The sequence below is a fragment of the Aphis gossypii genome, chromosome 1, assembly GCF_020184175.1.
Source record: "Aphis gossypii isolate Hap1 chromosome 1, ASM2018417v2, whole genome shotgun sequence".
NCBI lineage: Eukaryota > Metazoa > Arthropoda > Insecta > Hemiptera > Aphididae > Aphis > Aphis gossypii.
In genome coordinates this window covers 71,989,132-72,007,955 of record NC_065530.1, presented here as the reverse complement: position 1 = coordinate 72,007,955, position 18,824 = coordinate 71,989,132, and the positions used below count along the sequence as shown (strand labels likewise).

At 25.4% G+C, this 18,824-nt stretch overlaps 1 protein-coding gene across 2 annotated transcripts in view; it reads right to left on the bottom strand.

Annotated features, from left to right (window-relative positions):
• LOC114127183 (potassium voltage-gated channel subfamily KQT member 1) overlaps window positions 1-18,824 on the bottom strand; it is a 249,323-nt gene that overhangs the window by 201,584 nt on the left and 28,915 nt on the right. The window contains exon 2 of one of the 2 annotated variants that reach the window (XM_027991354.2): window positions 10,079-10,187. The exons of the other annotated variant lie outside the window; for it this stretch is intronic. The gene's annotated coding sequence lies outside the window, so the exon portion shown is untranslated. The remainder of the gene's footprint in view (window positions 1-10,078; window positions 10,188-18,824) is intronic. 2 annotated transcript variants of the gene reach the window in all.

Sequence of the window (18,824 nt, the reverse complement as noted above, 5' to 3'; positions counted from 1 at the left end):
ATAACATATGCTTTTATATTAGATACACTACACTATACCTACCTATTCTATTACATTATTTCACTGTTAGATTATATACTATGCACTATATGCACGTGAATGGATATGTAGGTCATTATCTCCGCTGTGTATTCAGTAGTTGCAAGCACACTGACTTCTATTGGCCTATCGATTTATTTAAATCTTTTCTTCTTATAAATAAATATAAGCATTTTTAAGGACATACTTGTTTTACATAAATATTCATGAAAAAGTGCACGTATGTGTTTATTTCTTCATTTTACATTTGTATTTGAGTATATAAATATATTAAATGAAAATCATTCGAATTTCACTAAATAATATTTACACAGACATGCAGAATAACTCAATAACCAATTAATAACTTCATAATAGTTTTTTTATTCAATGCGAAAATGTTATCTAACTCATCTTTTTGCTTTATGATATTAATATATTTAGTATCATTTAAAATATGTATGTTTTAATGAAATATGTTTGTAAAACAAAAGGCTATACGGCTATACATAAACACAAATTGAATAGATTTATTCTAGATACTATTGGGCTATCTTTTTTGTTAACAACGAATAAAACAAAACATAATGAAATAGATAAAATACTCTAATTTAATTCCATTTAAATTACCTATAGACGTCCAGATCTAAAAAAAAAAAGATGATCACATAAAAGTATGAATATAATATGTGAATTTCATAACAATTCATAATTGAATATGTCGTTTAAACATACCGAATTTCCATCGCCCTTTCCGTTGAATAAAATACGAAGTTATCCAACATATTTTAATAATTCACCACATTAGGTAGAATGTAGATCACCTGAGTGTCACTTGTACATTATGTAGTTACAAAGGTAGATATGCCACAAGATATACCTACCTCATATTTACTTGAACTGAAAAATTCTCTAAAAGCAAAATATCCTACTAGAATAATATTTACACAATTGATGTTTTAAAAAATATGAATATTTTTTAGATAATATAATTAAAAACAATTTACCAAACGCAACCCAATCAATACTGTTTTCCTATTTATCGTGGAAAAAAACTTAAAATTGTATTAATATTATATAGATCGTATATTTTCAAAGAGCTGACCCTATATACATATTTAATAATTTAATTAATTAATCTTAGTATAATTTTGACTGTATATTTGTTTTAAAAGATGCAAAAAAGAAAATAACATTATGAAAATACAATCATATAATTGTTTTGCTAAAAACCACAATTTCTCGATGACTGTTTTCAGAGAATATACGTTAACTAGCTTTCAGTCACGACGTAATTGTTTTTATGTCATCGCCGAGCTTTTCGGCCAAATATTTAATCCCGGTCTCTCGGTTGGGTTATGTCGTAACTAAAAACAATCTCAGAAATCTGTGAAAATAAAAACGAATAATACCGAAAATTTGTTTTTCATACAATCATATTATATATGTACTTACGAGTATTACTGCAGTTACAACTTTAGAATAATTAATATACCAATTTGATGTGTAGTAATTTTTAACAGCATCAAAGTTTTAAAGCTCAAAATACGTTAGATAGATTTTTTTGTCTTGTGTCTGTGGCTATTATCAGGTACTCAGCCAGGTTTTCTAATACATTGTTAGGCCGTTCTTTCAAAATAAATAATAGTAAGAATTGGCTTGAGAATCCGATCGACTCGATGATTTGCTGCTGAATTTAACGCGGTGAAGTCAACAATTATTGATATATATATATATATAATTATTATATTTTATACTCTACGATAGGATTTTGAACGCGTGACAGAAATCTCATAGCTTAATGAGTGCGTACATCATATTATGGTAAAACCTATAAATAACGGATACCTCTCTTAACGGGCAAAATAATGAGGTTCCGGTAAAATGATTACCATTTCAATACATTTCAACCTGTCTTTAACAGACATGAGCAACATTTTTCGCCAATATTTCGATAATAGACAACTATCTCAGTTCGTAATCAAATATACTGCAAACGTAAATTATTCGGTAGAGAGACTTTAGTGCTCGATTCGCAAACGTATACTGACTTTTTGCACATTACCCAGCATTCGATTGAAAACAGAATATTATATTGACGTTAAATGCAATAGAGTAGAGTGAAAAAAAAATGAACATTATCGAAACAAGTTTAGGATTCAGTGGCATATCCGAACGTATACACACCGAACGCGGAGCTTTAAAAACACATTACTCGAGATTATAATATAATAAATAAATATGTTCAAACAATTGAGTTACTGATAGTTTTTCAAAACGGAAAATATAACGACATTGTTGTAGCGTAAATTTACGAGGTCAGTTGTGCCTGTGATATTCACGTAGTTCTATAGACTATCTAGTCATATTAAACTTTAATAATTATAACGATTGTATTGATATACCTATTTTAATGATTAAAGTATATCAATATATATAATTTTTGTATGGAAATATTCCAGCAACACAAATGTTCGAGTGGATGGGAAGGAAATTCAGTTAAATGTGTAAGCGATTTAACGTAATTAATATACGATTTTGTTTAAACGCGTGGTGGTCTCGTTTGACCGACTAATAAATAATAATAATAGAATATCCACGCGCCGCAACTTTAGTGACGTAAATTGTTCCTCGAGCCTTACATCCGGCCGATCCGTTACTCGACTGTCGACGAATCGTTTTCGACCGAATTATTCGTATATAACTAAACAATAATAACCGTTTAGGATTTCCGTGTTTGCGCATAACACTGCAGTAATCTTATAATTGTTTATCTGACCGTTATCGGTGACGTTCATCCCGAGCGATTTAAAACAGCTATGGTCACAGCTGACAATATATTTTGGATTCAGAAACAATATTGTCTGTTTTACACCAAGTCAAAGGTGTATGTAAGTATTTTATAATAACACGTGAAACTCGACTTATATGAGCAAAATTATTTGGAAAATTATAGTGGTCTTTACCAAAACTTTTTGCCGACAATCAAAGTGCCCCGTTCACTTTTGTTTTACTTTAGTTCAGATCCGATGTTCTAAAAAAATTCATTTTTGATATATTTTCGATTGCCGGCCGAGTATCGCATTTTTTTAATCGTTATTTTCATCAATTTTAAATCGAAGCAAAATATTATTTATGTAGGTTTAACAATTAGTTTCAAGTAGATACATTTGTTAGCATTATATTCAACTGTCTTAAGTAAATAGTAATTGTTTATAAATGTAACAAATAGTTAAAGATATCTGTACAATTGTTATTTGTTATATAATAATACCTCACATTATCAAAAATACTTCCACTGCTTTAGAAAGTTGATAATCAGATTTAGTTTGTGATACTCATAATTATAATAAATCGAATACGACCAATGACATTAAATATTAATTGTATTAATAGTACACTAGCCTGGGATTCATATAATATAAAATATAAATACACGTAAAAAGTATTCATTTGATATTGAGAAAATGGAAATTTTAGGTTAGTCTTATTCTAATCATTTGTGGTTCACAAATTCGACGACCAAAAACGTTTTTTTTTTTTTATCAATTCCTTTTGGAACATAATATATATAATGGATTTTCAGCCCTTTATATACTAGTATTTATTTAAATAAATCCATTTGTATTCAAAACGCATGTGTTTATTTTTTCCTTCATCCTATAAACTCTGTATAATATTATCGACCTACCTATTACACTAACAATTGTTACCTACCCACATTAGAAAAATATCGTATGTTTTATAATCAATAATTTTTATGGCCGGTCGTGTCCTTTTCCAAAGGTTACAAGTATTATAGTTGCAGCGAAACAATAACAATAGCTGTGGATCACCAACTTCAAAATAAGGTTCAAATTTTATACAAATGAGTAGTAATCACATTAACCACAATAAAAAAAGGTTAGGTGTCATAGAACTTGATAAAAATTAAACAAAATATCGAAATGACTAAATCTTCGTAAAAATGTGAATTGTGAAGATTGATCCATCCGAAACTATATAATAATTCTTTTTTATTAATCAAATTGTATATTATTATTAATATTATTATTTACTACAAATCTGTTATTATTTTACAATCTGAGAATATACTTATGTCTGGTATGAATCTGGAAACAATTAACAAATTATTTATTTCTGTGGGATATACGTATTATAATTCAAATTGAATAGATATATTCTTAAAAGATAAGTCCTCATCAGCTGTCTTGCTAATATATAAGGCATAACTTATAAAATAATTTAAGTGAAACAAAATTATAATAGTCTATTTTATAATTATAAGTATTTAGTAAGTACACATTTCTCAAATCCGCAGTGAACACTTCCAATTTTGGACTACACACTTTGTGTCGAGATTCACTAAAAAATAGGGCCTACTATGCACAGCATCGTATGATTCGTATGTACTACCATAAACTTTGATGTGGACATCCTAAAAATAGAACCATTAAAAACATCATATATATGGATCTCTACTCCTTCTTATATAATATATTATTAATAGCATTGTCGTACAAAAATCAATATTTTTTAAATTGTTTTAACAAAAACGATTATCATTCGGTTTTCGTAAATTGTTGCATACTGCGATCCCAAGAAAATTTATACGAGACGTTGGGAACTACAGACACTTCTACATTTATTGTGGTGAGTCTGTGCAAAGTTATAGCTTCAAAGAGTATGCGAATGATGTGGTCCACGGGGCTGAATATCACACTGCACACGCTTTTTCGGGTTGTAAACCGAAATCGAAATGAATTCGGACCGCTATAAAACATTACAAAGACTTTTGTTGGCCATGAATTTCTTTGACATATTTTCACGTGGTGCACAATACGTCGACTCTCACCAAAGACATTACATTTTAAAACTTGTACGTGACAAAAAATAAAACCCCTCTTTGCGTGTATTGTAAACTTTTTTTCTTAAACTATACAAGTACCTATTATGTATAGTATATAATAAGAAATAAACACATTTTGGCCATGTCGTACATATTAAAGACTTATCCATGCAGTAAAATGAATACAACATTTTATTACCAAATTTAATAAAATATGCAATTTAACACGCATCGCAGCTCGGCACGGTAATAATTATTTAATATTTAAATAAATGACTAATAGTTCATAAACTAAAATAATAATATCAAATTGTTGAAAAATAATTATAGATACTTAATAATAATATATTATAACCACATTCAATAATATTGTGTATTCATGAAAGTTTAAGTAATAGGTATGCGTGTATCTACAATTTTGTGTATATTGAATATATGTTTAGTTATTATTTTATAGAATTAAAAAAATCACGATTGATCTTTATTTTAATTTATCAATTTTTAATCGATTAATACAATATATCATGTGCTGTTTTTTTTTCAACGTGATATTCAATAATTGTAATTAAATCTATTATACAATATTAACTTAACTAAGATAAATGCAGATTTAAAATCATAAAATTCAACGGTAGTGTTAAGAATATAAGTCAAGAAAATATTGAACTAAAATATTACTAAAATAAAGTATATGTAAAGTATGCTATAAAAAATACGTTAAACATACTAAGCAATATAAAATTTAAAATATTACGGTTTTAATTGTTGCTATACTGTTTATCGAACAAGCCGCATTAATTGTATAGTTACGCTCTTTTATAGTGTAAAATATACTCACACACATCGTGCCAAGTCACGAGGTAAGAATATAATTTTTACCTCGTATAATATTATCTATACTAATGATATTTAGGGGTATAAACGAAAATTGAGCACACGCATAATTTATACGTACTGATGACATATTTTCGCCGATGAATAAATTACACTAATAAGAAATAACCGCATTTGACGTTAATTAAGTAATGTATTTGACACACACAACGTTTCGTACCAAATATTCTGCACTTTGACGTTGCAGGCTTCATCTACTAGGTAAATTGAGTTTCAGCTATTCACACCATCAGTGTGAAACTTTCTTTAAATAAATACTACAAAATTCGATATAACGTCAAACTGCTAAGAAAATAAACATACAGTTCTTAAAGTACCTATTATATTATTAATTTTATATGCAAAATAATATCATAAAAGCTTATGAAAAATGGAAACCGGTCGAAACTTCAACAGTTAAAATATTAAAAAGTATAAAATATCAACAGATTGAAATGTCAATTATTGTAAAAACATCGAAAAGGAAAAAATACCTGCAAACCAAATTTTATTATTACTGAAACACCTACTCGTAAATACTAATAAATAAAAATATATTTGATCAATTTTTGTGGAGAAAATAATCGTCTTTTAAAATTATTAAAATTATAAATATAAACATAATCATAATTATAATATATATTAAAACATAAATCATTTTTTTTCTTTTAAACACCATGATACAATCAAAATTATTATTATTTAAGTTATCATATATTTACTACCTATTTATGAACTATTATTTTATTATTACACTTTATGATGTTATTTAATTATTAATAAATAACGTGTATTTTTAACACAAAACTCTAATTATATTATTTTTAACATAACATTTATTTTAATAACAATTATTTACACTTTGATTTATGGAAATTAAAACGCTACGGTCGATATTTTAAGCTATCAATACTTTGCATTTTTTTATATTTCGTCTATATCAATATTAACTTGACGTTTTATACCACACCTATAAAAACTAGTAGAGAACTTATAGCCGCTCATTAAACCATACATTTTGATTAATTAGAATAAATACTATACAACGTATTTTTATAAAACTATTTTGTTTCAGCCCTCATATCATAAAATTAAAAATGACAAAATTAAAATCACCATTTTATAATCAAAAGTTTATAGTAGTTTCACCAACAAACATAAGGATGAAAAAAATAAATGCAGTATAAAACATTATACGAGTATAATTGCATATAATTAAAATTTAATACTTTTAAAAATTATGAGTGTTAACAATTAAAAAAAAACCTATCATGTATGCAATTTAATACTTTTGTATGATTATAGCATAACACTATATGTCTTATAAATACATTTTAATGTAAAGTAAATATTTTAATTATAATCATTAATTTATTGAGGAAAGTTAAAATTCATTATTTAAAAATCATATTAATAAATATTTAAATATTATTGTTATTCATATTCAGAAAATAAAACAAAAACAATCTATAATTTTGAAATGGGAACTTCTATCCATTCGTTTCAACCGTTTCCGATTCTGGTACAAGCAGTTTTATACAAATAAATAATACAATTTTCTCACAAATAATTTATTGTAAAAAATAATCACATATCACCAATCAGCTTTCAATTAATTACAGCACTGCAAAGTGTTGTCCAGTAACAACATGCCCACTTACGATAAAAAACTTATATCGTTACTGTTTCATTGCTCGTGTCATATTATGTAATATTTGTAATATGTGGACACTAAAACTGTAAAGTATCTAGCTATTTTACCTTATTTTAATCACAATACAATCATCAATTAGTCAGAATTTTCAAAGAGAAAACACATTCTTCTATATAGTTAAAGAATAAAAAAAATTGTAACCATGTTTATATAATGCAAATTATATATAATAATATCATAAACATAAAATAAAATTATAATATTACGGTTGCCTCGCAAAAAGTCCCACCCTGTACGTTCAATAATCTCCAGTGAAACGAACGCATCACTTTTCATTCATACACAAACGAAACTTATTATACGGCTTCGCCATCACCGACATTTACAAAACACGGTCTTCGATCGATAATTTAAAATATACATATGTATATATCACTAATAAATTATAATGTGTAGAATATAAATAGCAGATAGTTGCACAAATACAGCGTTCCATAGTCAATACTTCTTTTATTATAATCAGCAATAATAATAACAATATAATATTATGTTATTTGTAGTATGATTCACTTATTATGTTACCTACTAACACCTCATACTAGTTGTAAAAGTGCATTGATTTTTAATGAACCATTATGTACCCGTTATCGACATTTAATAAAAATTAATATTTTATGTTTAAACAAGTATATTAAAATATAAATTATTTATTTATTTATATAATTTTTAAATCATATCAAGGATAAACAGCTGGTATTAATTAAATGCGCAGCGTAAGCAGTAAGTTTTTATTATTTAGCAACAAACATCACACAGGGCGCACGGCACACTATAAAATATTTAAAAGTCAATTCCTATAAGCGAACGAATTTACAAAGGTGAATTCAAGGTATACTGTGGCCCGTGACTAGTATGCACTCGTATGGATAGATTTCAACTACTAACTTAAAAAATGTACGTGGCAAAAATATTGTACGAATGATATTAATGGGTCACGTGCTCGTATTGTTACATATTTTATAAAATTATGTATTTGTTTATTTTCAGACTGTAATCAGATAGAAGTAACTCGAGATATACTTAATGTAATATTATAATCTTATAGGCAAATCAAAATGATTAAAATTAAACGTATTAGTTATTTTACTACTATTTATGCTTAAAAGACATGCGGTATCCAATTATTTATTTTTCCTTTTTACAAATAAATAAATAAAAGGTTTTAATATTTAAGATTTACTACCAATATAATAATATAAATATGTATGATATATGTAGTTTTAATCACATGTGTATAGCTACTATAAAAGCAAGAAATATATACTTAGTATAATCAATCTTTCTAACAATCACCCAAACGATTTTCGTCTTTCCGTAAATTAGATCCGTCCGCAGACAATTCGTCATTCTTTTTGAGGTTTTAATGGTCTTTTAATTCAAGAAAACTGCAGAGTCGTTATAAATCATTAGCACTGCATGTCAAATATTTCCAACTATCGGCTACTTACTATTATAGCTGAAATTCTAATAAAAATAATTAATATATCGTTTATATGATGCGTAAAATTTGTTAATCAACTTTTTTATTTTTTATTTAATATTGTGTAAAATAAAATTATAACAATAGCTTAATAACTAAATAAAATAACTAATAGTTATTCCAAAAAGTAATTTTCAAGTCACAGCTGTAATAACCAAATGGTTTTTGACGTTCGAATTTAAAAATATTTAAATCGTTGTCTTCGATGATGTGGCGCAATAAAAAATGACGTTGTGAAAACAGTAAATTCATTTCTCACCAGCCTTTGCTAACGTTAATAATATTTTTCCTTATCATAAAGTGCCTACTTCTTTAGTGTCTCGAAAGGTGTATATATATATATATTTATATATATTGTACCCATTAATGATGTTTTTAATTACTTACAGACAGTTTTGTGAGACTGCTTCTCCTCCATTGAGGTTATAATATATATTATATTTTATTGTTATCATATTGAAGCATATGTGGTACTTTTATCTTCGTTAGCTTTCAATCACAAAAGAACTTCCTTTATCGTTTTATTCTCATACAGACACAATTATTGCATAAATGTTTTGCTGATAACGACAACTTGATATAGTTCGACAAACAATTTCACAATTCCTACTTCGCATACAAAAGTAAATGACATGTTTTTGTGATAATGATTTAGGTAATATCTAGTAAAAATAATTTATACATAAACGACGCGTTACGTTACGATTGCTATAAAATAATTTTAACGTTATAAATTTAATATAAATTTTTTATTAATTTAAAATAATTTTAGTATCACTCTGAAATGCTAGATTTTGAATTTTAAATGTCCTCATTCGTATAAGAAAAACTCAAATGTTTCAAATGCATTTCTTCACTACGTAGGTTAAGAACAGAAATCTTATGATATGTTATATATTAGTAAACCCAATTAGATATTAAATTTCAAATAAATATTTAAGCTATCATTTAGATTATGTATCGCAAAACCAAGTGTTTCATCGAAACGGCAAACAAGCGAACTTACCTAAGTGATGCCAATAAATTTAAAAAAAAAACCGGAAAAGAAGACTTTACAAATGATGACGTTAGTAGGTGATGTATGTCAAATATGGCTAGTCAGCCGTTGGCAAATAGTGTATGCAAATAGGTGCGATTTACCTACTTTAGTATCGGAATGGATATTTGACAGCGTGGCGTTCAATCTTAATAGTCGATACATAGATGTAGGGATGGATCATAAAGTACACCGAAATAAAGTGCCAGTCTCGATCCTAAAGTGAACACACAAAACACAAATTTATATCAATTACTGAATCACAATGATATAATAGTACTGTATTGTCCATTTTAACTATTATCTTATAAATATATAAATTCCCGTTATGCCATAATTAAAAGAAATATTATAGTTCTATGATTACTATAAGATTTTCTCAACAAAGTGAAATGTTTCTAGCAATAATTTATTTAAAGAAAACAGTTCATTATTCAAACAGTAATATTTAATTCAGTAATAGTACAAATCATCTTTTTAAAATAAAATATAGAATACCTACATAATGTATATTTTATCTCTAGCTGTTCTGCTATTAATAAATTAATAATGTCCAATTTAAATCAATATTATATGCATCAAAGTAACGTATTTTATAAAAAATACTAGATATAAATATTCTATTATTAAAGTATTTTGAGATATTTATCCAAAAATAAGACCATAATAGTGAAATATTTTAAAATATGGTATAAATAAATATTAAGTAATTTAATGTGTTCAACTACATTACAAAAAAAAAAAATTATTATTATAATCAAGAATTAATATTTAATTGAATTAATTTATTACCACATTAAACAATAAATTGAATAGTATAGCATTAGATTTTACTGACGAACTCATTTATTTATTTTTTAGTTGATATTTAGTCTGAGTATAAAATTAAATTATATGATAGCTGAATATAAAAAAAATGTAATCTTAAGATAAAAATACGATCATCTCTACACTATAAATAAATATATACATACAATTCCTTTTATATATTTAGATGATGTCAATGATATTCCAAAGAGATTTAAAAGTTAAGAAATGAAATATCATCAAAACTGATAGTATACAGTTTCAAGCTAAGTACCTGAATGAAACGTCAACAAAACCTGATCATTTATCATTTTAATAGTGAATAATAAAATCGTTTTAAAAATAATGAAGTATAAAATTAAGAACACAAATATAGCAACATATTACATTCTATATATTCACAAAATTGTATTGAGTATGTTTTTGAAATTTTAATATAATACAATTTATTGTGATGAAATTCATTGTAAATATATTTCTAAATATTATAATTATTAAAATTTATTATAAACGTTAATTTTATCGTTTTTATTAATTTCTAATACCTATTTTATGGTATTTTGTCACAAACAATTTTAATTCGAAACAAAACAATTTTAAAAGTTATTACTATATTTTAAGTACTGTGTCATTTTTTTAAATCGATCGATTAAAATAGAAATTATTTACACACTTATAAAAGGAAGTTAAAATTCTTTGTTTAAATTTAATTGATAAGAGATCATTATTTATCTTTATTTTATAATGATAGCTTGCTTAAATGTACTTTCTCACGTTTTTACTCTGAAACTCTATACAATTTTAGAAATAAAACGTAGTGTAATTACTTATTAATAATTATAAATATATAATAGAAAACTGGAGAATAATTAAAAGATATTATATAATTAAATTTATTTTGTTTAAACAAACCATATTACAATTACATTTTTCATTGGCTATAATGTTTAGCTAACTTTAATTTCAATGCAATGTAATTGTGTCAACGAAAAATATAAATACGAATGATATTTACAGGAATATAGATATGATTATCAGAGTGATAAGTATGGTAAGGTTTGATTAATTTATAGCAAATCTAAAATATTACAAACTAAAATAATTATCCATCATCACAATGTATTATTTATTATTTATTCCTAGCTCAAATGAATAATTTTGAAATATATCGGTCCATCGTGGCATTATAAATTATTAAAATTATCCCAAACTGTTTCCTATAATACTCGAAATGACCATAAGTTTTTATAAGCTTATTATAAAGATAAAATGAAAAATTCAACAATAATAAAAATGTTTCAAAGCCGCCTACCTATCTGGACGCATTAGTTACATTAGACTTTTTTTCTGTATAAAAAAAAAAAAACCAGTAATTACACATTTTAAAAAACCCTTTGAATAGAAAAAACCCATTAAAAGTGAATAGTTTACATTTTAATTTAGAAATTTTAACGAATTGGATACTTTATAGAGGAAATTCACTTTGAAAAATACCATATTACATTTAATACAAATATATTACTTTGAATTTTATAATAATATTCCCTACATACATTTAAATAATATATATAAAATTTAACTTGAAACTTGAAAATAAACGTGTTGTTATACTTGAAATTTATACCAATTCCTTTATTTTAATTTTTAATTTCTATTAAGTAAATACATATTCCTAAAATATTGTTTTTATATTTTATTCAAATATTATTACTCTAAATTTGATTTTTAACATATAACCGTCATATAACCCAATAAGATCAATTTTAAGCAAAACGTGAAACCTGTTCAATTTTAAAAATTGTATTTCTTAAAACGAAAACTTTTAATGTAAGTATTGAAAGAACTATACGTTGATCATATTCTTTTAGCCTGATTCTGAAGACAAAACTTTCCATTAACATAAAGATCGCTCTATACAAATCATAAGTACTACTAAATTAATCATGTGGCAGGTGTGATATTATAAATTCGTGGTTTTGCAAAACAGTCCCAAAATTGTAACCATTCAAAAATATTCAAGCCATTTATGGTCGTGTTATTATATTAAATATTATTCTCTAGAGTCAGATAATTCACTTCATCACGATATATGAGTATACATTTTTAATCAAATGTTGAATAAATATATCTATAGACCATAACCTAAACTCCAATTACATCTGAATTCTCTAACTTTATGTTGTTTCCTATTTAAGTATTCACCCGGCAATAACAAGTAGTCCACTATCGGAATTGAATATAGTATTGATAATTTCTATTTTTATTAGACTTAAATTTACATAATATTATGTTATATCATATTATAATGATACAATCCAAATAATTTAACAATAAATTAGTTTACGAATAAAACGTCACCGGATGTTATACGATTAATACTAATATAATTACTAAAATAATAAAATATTTAAAATATCACAGTATCCTCAAAATCCCTTATCGTAGACTACTATTCTTATCATACAAAGTTAAATACATCAAGAAATTCTTATTTATTCAAATTTTGATTTTAATATATAAATGTTATCAGGAAATATATCTTTTAAATACTTAATTGTATATTTGAAAATAATAAGTTAGTATCTTCACACAATACTCCTTAATAGTATAAAAAATTTAAAAATATGGTCTAAAATTATACTTGAAAATCCCAAAATTCAGACTGTATTATTTAAGAAAAAAAAGAGAAGGTAGATGAGTATGCTTGATGAATTATCCTGAATGTATATAGACCATAGTCTTGCTAATGGACAACACAGGGCAACCAGAAATCGTTTGAGGGCATTGAAATTACATATGATTAATGTATAATGTATGTTATATAACAGTAGTGGCTAGTAGTAACTTAAAATTGTAATAACCTTCTTCCTTTAATAAAACACGAAAAAAAATTATAAAAATTATTTGCTTAACGAGAACTTACTGACACAGTATAAAATATTTATATATTACTTGATGAATTTAAAATCATGGTAAAAATATACAAATTTTCCTATAATTATTTCTCCGTGTTGTATGAATATAATAGTACATATTGAAATATTGTTTCATATATTAGTTATTGAGTTATTGTACTATGTTTTGTGAGTTTTAGTCTAATCTAATATGTATTTTATTTCTTAAACTTAATAGGATTATATAAAAATAAAGTAAAGTTGTTGACATATTTTTTTTTACCTCAACAACGTACATGTTTAAAATCGTATACAGCAAACTTATTTTATTTATACCTGGTCATAACAGTTTAAAAATTGTAAGTAAATTATATGTATGAAAAAATTATAAGGTACCTACAATCCAAGTATTGGAGTATTAATAGTCTCAGACTAGACCAGATATTGGAATTTGCTCACGCCTACATGATATAGACAAAGCGCGTACTGCGTTCAGACTCGACTGCACGCTTCACAAAGTCTTGTTGAAGTTAACTTCGTATAGTTCATGTCTTCGTGACGGTGAAAATTAAATAAATGTTTGAAACTATCATTTAAAACTGTGTTCCGTAACTGTAGGAAAGTTATCCACAGGTTGCTAGTATATTAGCGTGATATAATAACAGTGGTATAGGTAAAGTAGGCACCTATACAACGTACCGAGCTAACGTCAACGCATTGTTGTCTGCGTTTTTCTATTGTTTCAGCGCCTCCGCATTTACAGCGAGCTCAAAGGTTTACACACACAGTTTAATTTATTGCGTGAAAGTTGAAAGTTGTGTACGCATAAAAAAAATGTATAAATAATAAGTATACTTACATTATAAATAAATCTTTATATTCCTAAAAACAATTTTATAAATTAGAATAGGTAGGTACTTGAATCACGATTCCGATAATCTGTGTTAAATGACTGTGGATGTATTCAAATTGTCGTGTCCATTACAGCAATTTCAAAAAGCAATAAAATGCAAAATCCGATCCTCTTGGCCAAATGTCGTTATAGTAAACGCATACATATACTATATCGACTAATGTGGTATACATACCTTAGATTTCAGTGGTGTATCGCAGAAACTTTTTTTTTAACAAGTCAGTCCTATTTTTGTATAGATAGTAATTTTCAACTACTTTTTTTCAATGTAACTATAATTATCAGGTGACTCAAGCGAATGAACATAGCAGTTACAAAAGACATTATGATGAATATATCACGTCCGGAAGGCGGCAACATGTCAGAGTGGTATTATTTCCGTAGTATCCGTAGTTGTTTCGTTGAAATTAATTATGTACTCGGCTGTATTATTTAACCACGCCTTCTCCGTACTGAAAGGATAAATGGTATTATCTGAGTTTATACGCGTGTTTCAATATTTCGTGAACGTCTTACTATATGGATAAGCACGAATGGCCGTTTGGACGATGGGACAATCGGACGTCAAAAAAAATAAATACAAATCAATCCATAAATATTCGTAGTAGATTTTAAAAAAAAAAATTATATTATTAAAATACACCCAATAGTATTAAAATATATCAAATAAATAAAAGAAAATTAAAAATTATTAATTTAATGTTAATTTAAATTAAGGGAAATGTTTTGGCCTTTTCGGGTGATTTTACATAAAAATTATGTTTTGTAGTTCTAATTTATAAATGATATTTATGAATTTTAAATTACAATATAAGATATTTTTTATACATTTATGACATAATAGGTAAAATAAATATTATAAGTATCAATAACTTATTTTATATTATAATAAATAATATATTTAGATATTTCATATAAGTATATTTTTGACGATTCATAATAAATAAAAATAACTTAATAATTTTATTGATAGATTTATAATTTTTTTTTTACATCTAATTTAGCTACTTTCATTTGTCCTATGCCTATTATATACCATCATCATACTGCATTTCTAGTATCTATATATTCAAATATATGCGGTTAGTCAAAAAAATAAAACTTATAAATCTAATTTTGATTAGTTAGGTAATAATGTAATATTACGTCTTTGGCCATCCCAGTTCACTTCAAAATTTTCCAACTTGATATACTTTATGAATAAAATTTGACTTAATAGATCTAATAAAAGTTTTAGTAATTAGGTATTCAGTTAATGTAATAAAAATTTAACAATTGTATGTACAAAAATACTTAACAAACTCCCACACATTTTCAGATGTATAATATTCATAATTAATGAAGTGCCCCAGGCAGTAAAAATGTTTATAATAATATATAAAATAAATGTAAATTATATATAATTTTGTTATTTTTGTCATTCCGCAAGATGACTTAAACGCAATGATGTGGTGTATTAGAGGTAGGTACGACTTTTCCATGTGAGTTCAATAATTAAGAACATCTGTTTTTTATTAAAATGTTGTAACATGTTACTAAAATAACCAAAAAAAAAGTGTATAAACCTACATAATAAACTGTATAAGCCCATACATATTATATAAATATTTTAACGTTTATAAAATATCTTTATTGTACAAAAAAAAAAAGGAATTTGGATCCCAAATTTTAAAAACACCATGAATTGTGTTTCGAGGTATTTTATCAAGTTCATGAGTTGAATATAGCCTATAGCGTTACCCAAGAGATACTATGTGAAAATTGGTTATAAAGTTTCCCAAAAATTATGTTTTTTGTTACATTAATTCAATGGTCTAGTATAGAAAAATTATTAAAATATTATTCAATTTCAATTTTAATTTCAATTTTTTTTTTTTTTTGCTACCTTTGTTTTGATGTATAAATTTAAAAATTGTTAAAATATTATTGGTTCAGCTTAATTTTAGCTTAAAATAGATTAAAAAGACAATAACTGCCCGATTATATTGTTATAAAGATAAAATTAATATAAAAATATTATCGTGAATTATCCAATTGAAGTATTATAAAATAACTTCACGAACCCCAGTTATACTTAACCTAAGCAATCAAATATCTCAGGACTCATATTTTCCTAAAAAAAAACATTTTATATAAAACATCTGATACCTAGGTTAATAATCTTTAGGATATTGTCGTGTTTATAGTAGGTTTACAATTATATGTTGAAACAAAAAATCTGTTTTTATTAATGTTTAAAATTTCATTTTTTATACTTAATTATGTTAAAGTTAATGCAAGCTCATAAAAACGAAAAAAATCTAAAATTTAACGATTTTTTTTTTTTTTTTGACTAGTAGTTTTACTCTATTAAAATTGATCTTAATTCGAAGGAATTTAATCTTCTGACAAAACAGTTTTTAGAAAATATTAAGCCCACATAACTGTAATAATTTTATCAGAATTCGATAAAAATCTCTACCATTCATATTATTTGTTTGAAAACAAAAATGTGATATTTTCTAAAGATTGAATATTACGTTATTACATTAATTATTATTTTGTTAATTATGTTGTACAGACATTTTAAAACGTTTTGATAATTAATCAGAGGCGGGTAAAATAAACGAAAGGATAAGAGGGCACATACTTCTCCCTTTGGGAATTTTCTTCTGACATTTCTTCTGACGTTTCTTGTAATTGAAGCGTTAGATCATTGTGATGAGTTTTTTTTTTCACAAAAATTAAAACGTTATCACAAATCTTATCGCAAACTATTTCTTGTCAAGAACAACTCACGATGGGTCAAAAACATTTTTAATGGATTAGCCCCTGGCTCATATTATACATAAATCTACCTATATCTGTAAGTGTATATTGAAATTAATTTTCACAAATATTGAAAAAAATAAAAGATTATTTTTCGTTTAATCGATGTATTAAACAATTAATATTATTTCACATTGTGTAATATCAAACGCGTGTACATCTATACTTACTATTATAAATGCACATCTGCGTATACTGTAAATTTACTAAATTATGTTATTTTTCTCTTTTTATTTTTCATACAACTGTAGGTACACGTTTAAAATGATTTATCGTGACTGGTAACTTTTTTTTTTAATTTCTGGATCAGAGAGTCTGTAATTAATTTACATGTTCCAATTTATTATTATTGCAATACAAAATAAATAAATGTTACTCTACAACATAAAAGTAGCTATCAGTATTTAGTGTATATCGAACGCACAACAATATCGTGATTAAACGCACCGTGTACCTATGTGTATAAAGTTGTGTAACAATAATCCACGATAAACGATTAATTTAGTGTGTTACATATTGAATGTGTTCAAATAAATATGTTCAATTTTTATAATTTGTTTATTGAAAAAATAAAAATACAGTCAAAAATCGTAAAATTAATTTTGAATAATATTATATTTGGAACCTAATACAGTAATATTAATTTATCATATGTTTTGGTCAAATATTTTAACATCTTCAAAATGTTTACATAATATTCAATGTATATGTTATACAACAATATACTATTTATTGTAATACATAAACAGGTTCTCACTCAATAAATTATTCAAATTAAAATATTTAAGTGCAATCAACGTGTGACAAAAAAATATAATAATACAGTAATAATAATTAACTAGTAATTGAACAGTTATTTTAATAAGAAAATAAATATTTTTTATTTGATTACCCAAACTTAAGTTTAAAGAGCATAATAAATTTAATACTACATAATTCAAGCAGTGAGTTTCCAATTGACAAGTAATTGTATAATATTAGTGTAACACTGCTGTTAATAGCGTACACAGGACGAGATTTACGAGAGTGATATAATTATATTTGCGGGTCGAGTCTTCCTAAGTGTATTACCCGTAGTATACTTGTGGCAGTTAAGTGGCTAGCCCTGACCATTTAACGCTTGGAACTCAGTGTACCCTAAATAAAATAGATCCTCTTATTTTACCTTTTTTTTATTTACTGTATATTTATTAATAGTTCATTATACTTCATAATGTATGAAGTCTATCTTGATCAAAGTTTCGAGTGGAATTAAGGCGTTGGGGTAGTACTTATAAACAAAATAATAATTCCAATATTTTTTTTTTATATACACAACTGTTTTTATGAATTACCTTATTTTTTAAAAAAGAAATGTTACATCAATCATAAAATACACCAGCCAAGACGTTTCTAAAAATTAAATGTTAATAATAACTTAACCTTTTTTTTT